Source organism: Tamandua tetradactyla, chromosome 7 (assembly GCF_023851605.1).
Source record: "Tamandua tetradactyla isolate mTamTet1 chromosome 7, mTamTet1.pri, whole genome shotgun sequence".
In the NCBI taxonomy this organism is placed as follows: domain Eukaryota; kingdom Metazoa; phylum Chordata; class Mammalia; order Pilosa; family Myrmecophagidae; genus Tamandua; species Tamandua tetradactyla.
The window spans coordinates 108,438,654-108,444,653 of record NC_135333.1 but is presented as its reverse complement, the minus strand read 5'-3'; positions in this window follow the sequence as shown (position 1 = coordinate 108,444,653).

The following is a 6,000-nucleotide window of genomic DNA, read 5'->3' as shown; positions in this document are numbered from 1 at the left end:
CTTTTGTATAATCTATTCTTAAACATTATTGTACTACCTGGTAGGAACCCTATGTTTTTAGTTACCTGTAGTAGATTTCAGCTGAGCTCCAGCATTGGTGTGCACAATAGCTGAGAGTATGAATAACTCCTAAACCAGAAAATCAGAGCAGAAAGTCTTTACCAGGAGGAGGAAACTCTAAGAGAACAATAGATAATTTGTGTGGAAGTAATTAGTCAATGAAAAAAAATGTGAATACTCTTTTACTTACAAATATATGAGGTTTCACATTGTATAAAACACTCCCTATGTATAGAATGAAACAAAGTCTTCAGTGATTCTGAATTCCTTCATCAGTGTTAAAATTCTCATACTGACGAAATGTCAACCCTAAAATTTAAGTGAAAAAGCCTTCAGCTGGAGCTCACATAAGGAATATCAGACTGAAAAAAACATCTAACAAGAGTGCTCTACCACACAATTCAACCATTAATTCAGAATTTTGTCTGATGACCTATTAATGAAAAATAAATATATAAAAATGTAGGATTGTGAAGTGAGCTGGGACTGTTGCAGAATTTTGGAGTGAGTAGTAGGCAAGGATATTAAAGTTCTTTTCAATAGATTAGTACTTGCAAATATTTATGATGTAAAAGCTGTGGCTGAAAATTCTCTTATATTGGTCAGTTTCTATTTTTTAAACAACTGAAGCATAATTACTAGGTTGAATCAGAAAGTAACTTTGAATGTTAATTGAAAAATGCACAACCCAAGATTTGTGTCATAATTGTTATATAGTGTTAACATGTTTGTAAATAGAAATGATGAATGGAACATAGATAAATAAACATAACTTAGGAGTAAAAAAAAAAACTTACGTATCAAGTATTTTATACTAGGATAAATCTTATAAATTCCTCTGTATGAGGAAGGATTTATTTGGGGTTCAGTCCTAAAAGTTCCTATGAGTTCACTTTGAAGTAGCTATAAATTTTCATGAATGATTAATAGATTTCCCACAACAATGTTTTCTCCCACACCATTGAAAACTCCATGGTAATGTTTCTCTTGGGTCCCCGAATTATCTGATCTGTTCTTTACAGTGATTTCTCTGTAGGTTCAAATTCAAACTTTTCAATATAAGTCTATAGTTGGATGACTGGCCTTTGGGGAAAATATTTCTTGACTGTTTTGAGAGAGTTTTGACAGTTTCCTTCACTTTCTGCCTTCTGTTTTATTATTTGACCCAGTAAATTTAGTTCTAAGATTTTACCTTATAGTTATCTTACACATGTACAAATGATATATGGACAAGGACATTTACTGACACATTGTTTGCAATAATAAAATTTTAGGAAAAGCTCAAATATCTGTCAACAGAAGACTGGATACATATGTTACATCCATAGAAAGGAATACTATTCAACATTAAAATGACTGAGGTATAAAAGAGAATGACCTTCTCATCATTGATAACCCATGGGTAAGTGGATAGTCAACAAACCAATAAATAGTTAAGAGACTGAATGACCCTGTCATCATTGGATTATCAACAAACCAATAACTAGTTAAGTGATTGAATCAGCAATCACAAACCTCCAAACAAAGGAAGCTCAGGATCAATGACTTCACAGGAGAATTTTACCAACCAAAAAAAAATAACACCAATTGTGCTCAAACTTTTCCACAAAATTGAAAAGGATGTCAGATCATTCTAATTCATTCTATGAGGCCAACGTCACCTTAATACTTAAACTAGATAAAGACACCACAGGAAAAGAAAATTACAGACCAATATCCCTTATCAATATAGCTGCAGAAGTCCTCAAATAAAAGCTTAGCAAACTGAATCCAACAGCACATAAAAAAAAAAGTATACATGACCAAGTATAATTTATCCTAAGTATGCAAGGTGGTTCAACGTAAGAAAATCAATGTAATTCAGTACATTAAAACAAATGCAAAAGAACAAATATCTCCATTGATGCAGAAATGGCATTTGACAAAATCCAACACCCATTCTTTTTTAAAAAACATTTTTTATTGTGAAACATAACATATATACAAAAAAGCAATACATTTCAAGGTACATTGTTAAAAGTAGTTATAACACAGATTTCATAGTTTGTTATGGCTGACAGTTCCAGAATTTCAGATTTTTCCCCCTGGCTGCTCTAAGACAAAGGAGAGTGAAAGAAATATCAATCTAATGAATGATTCAGCAGTCATACTTATTTACTAAATCCTATCTTCTCTGTTATAATTCCTCCTTCTCCCAATCCTTAGGGGTATTTGGGCTTCGCCCATTTGAACATTTTCAAGTTGGAAAGGGATGCTTATAATATGAAATAAGGGGATAGAACTAGATGACGTTCTTGGAGAGGCTGGCCCCTCTGGGTTTCAGGATTTATCTGGCCTAGAAACCCATCTGGTAGTTGTAGCTTTCTGGAAAGTCATCTGAGTGCATGAAATTTTTGTATAATCTCAGGTTAAGCCCCAGGTTAACAGGAATAGTGTTGGTTGGAGTTTGGCAAACTGTGGAAATTAGCAATAGCTAGCTAAAGCTTGCATAATAGTAGCTTCCAGAATAGCCTCTTGACTTAATTTGAACTCTCTTGGTCACTAATGCCTTATTTTGTTACACTTCTCCCTTTTGGTCAGGAAAGTGTTTTCAATCCCACAGTGCCAGGGCCAGGCTTATCCCTGGGAGACATGTCCCACGTTGCCAGGGAAGCTATCATGTCCTACATGGGGGGAGGGCACTTATTTTCTTTGTAGAGTTGGCCTTAGAGAGAGTCCACATCTGAGCAACAAAAGTTTTCTGGAAGTAACTCTTAGGCATAACTATAGGTAGACTTCGCTTCTTCACTACAAAAATGAGCTGCATAAAGCAAGCCTAATGATCAAGGTCTTGCCCTATTGACTTGGGAGTCCCTAATGTTTGAGACAGTGTCAGGAGTTTTCCCAATGGTGAAAGTTAATAGTTCCATATTTTTTTCTCCAGTCCCTCAAGGGACTTTGCCAATACTTTGTAATTATCTGTCCAATATACTCTGCATTGTATTCATATATTACAGTAAGCTATACAGAATTACAAGCCCTCATTCACATTCTGGGAACCATGTGTGTGGGTGGTCTAAATGAGCTATCCAGACAGGTTGAGTCAGATTATGTGCTACAGAAAATTTAGGTTTTGGGCAAAATAAATCTCTTTTCCTTTGGTCTTATACAGTAGGTGAAGTTCTAAAATACAGGTGATGCCAACCCTACCCCTGTACTCTGATTTACCTTAGTCCCAACCTGATTGGCTTTATTTTTATCTCTAATCAAAGTCTGATCTCTTTTTCTATTTCTTTAACAGTTATATGCGTCAGTGCTGCCTCTCAGAGCTGCAGAACTCCAACTCTGAGTCTTAAGTGTCACACGTGTAGCCAGAGTTCCAGGGAGATGCCAGGTACACAGCATCTCAAAATGTAGAAATAACAGTTACAGCTCTGGACTAAATGTGACTGGTATAAGAGCTTACCATCTAGGTCCCAATTTTCTTATATGTATTTTTTAGAAGGACCCACAATATTTGCTCCTTTGTTTCTGGTTTATTTTTCACCACATAATGTCCCCAAGGTTCATCACCTCGTGGCATGCCTCACGACTTCATTCCTTTCTGTAGCCACACAATATTCAATCACAAGGATACACCAGATTTGCCATTCTGCTTTTCAGTCAATGTATCCTTCAGCCACCTCCATCCATTGGGCATCATGGATAATGTCCAAAGTAAACAATCCATCCCTGACATTATCCTCACTTAGTTGTATAATCGTCAGTGCTCTCAATTTTAGACAATTTGCATTGCTCCAAAGAGAAAAGTAACTGATAAACACATCCTTACCAAATAGAAAATCCAAGCCTCCCCTTAATGCTTGTCCTCTCCACCCCAGTTATTTATACCTGGTATTGCTGTGGTACTGTCGATGTCTTCCTTTTAAATAAAGACTGCGTGCAGTGATATTTTTCCCCTTATACCGCTCTATTATTCATACAATATTCATACAAGAATACAGACTCTTCATACAAGATTCATACTTTTGAAGTAGTTTACGCAAGATATTTGTAGTGTTAATTGGTGGGATGTATGGATCTATACAGCCCCTTTCAATCATGTTTACCTTCAATGTGGCAATGTTACCTATAAACCCACTAACAAACTGCCTTCACTTCTATCCATTCCCTTACAATTAAGTTCAGCCTCATTAGCTAACTGTTCACCCATCTCTAGCTTCTATGTATCTCTAAGTCACCTACATTCGACATTATAAGCCTCTGCGTTTACCTTTAGCAAGGTCACAATTGCACAATCATACCGTATCTATCCTTTTATGTCTCCTTATTTCACTCAGCATTATGTCCTCTGGGTTCCTTCACGTTTTCATATGGTTCAGGACCTCATTTTGTCTTGTTGCTGGGTAATATTCCATCATATGTATATACCACATTTTGTTTACCCACATATCTGTTGATGGGCACCTGGTTTGTTCCATCTTTTGGCAATTGTGAATAATGCTGCTATGAGCATCAGTGTGCACATGTCTGCTTGTGTCACTGTATTCAGCTTTTTTGGATATATACCAAGTAGTGGTATTGCCAGGTTGTAGGGCAACTTGATACCAAGTTTTCTAAGGAGCCATCAAACTGTTTTCCACAGAAACTGACCATTTTACATTCCCACCAGCAGTAATTAAGTGTCCAGTTTCTCCACATCCTGCCTAACATTTGTAGTTTCCTGTTTGTTTCCATATCTAGAAAATGGATATATACGAGTCCCCATTTATTAGGGTATCTGTGTGTCTTTAAACAAATTATTTCATCTTCTAGTTTTTTCACCAGTAAAATGAAATTAGTAATGCTTACCTTCCTGGAAAAAGTAATTACTGCCAGTTGCCCAGTTTAGGTCTGATATTCAGTAAAAATAATATCATACATTGCAAGGCATTGTTCACTTTGATTACTTTGATAGATTTAATCCTTATAAGAGATATATGACATAGGTACTATAATGCTCCCATTTTGCAGATAAGAAAACTGAGGTAGTGAGATTAAACAACTTTTCCAAGATCTGAGACTAATAAAAGTTAGATACTTTATGTATGGTAGCTACTATTTAAGAAATTAGGCTCACTATTATCTATTAGGATGCTTTCAGTTGCACGTAATATAAAGCCAACTCAAAGTGACAAAACAATGAGGGCATTTGTTAGATCACCCAAGGGCTTCAGAGATGAAGTTGATCCAAGAATTAGTTAATTCTGGGACTAAAAAACTTCATCAAATACCCAGTTGTTTTTTAAATCTACTCTATAGTCTTCACTTAGTGTTGATTTGCCTTCTTACTTGGGCTGTCCTCTTTCTTTCAAGATAACCAACATAGTTTCAGACACCAAATGTAGAAAACATCATCGATAGAAGCAGGAGGTATCCCTGTTTTTGTAGCCCTTTGAAGAGTAAGGATTACCTTCCCAGAAGCTTTCCAGAAGATTAGTCTCACATATTTTTTTACTGGAATTGTATCCACTCTTGTGCTTAAAGTAACCCTCATCAAGGAAATAGAATCACCATGATTGGTGTCAGCTGATCAAGATTGACACCCTGTGGTTGGAAGTAGTCCAGCTACCCTTGATGCATGCGATCATTAGAAGAAGGGTGGGGAAACTTAGGTAGGAATCTATAGAGAAGAAAGTGGGTCTTATTCCCACTTTCTTCCAGTGTTATTCCAACTCTTCAGTAATTTGTTCCCCTTAAGGGTGGACTGGATCTTTGATTTGCTTCTAATCAATAGAATATGTCAAAAATTATTGTACTGGTTTGAAACTGTTGTGACCCCTAGAAAAGCCAATTTCTTTTATCCTGATTCAATATTGTAGGGTGTAAACCTTTCGTTAGATTGTTTCCATGGAGATTGACCCACTTAATTATGGGTGTGACCTTTTGATTAAATTACTTTCATGGAAATGTGACACATCC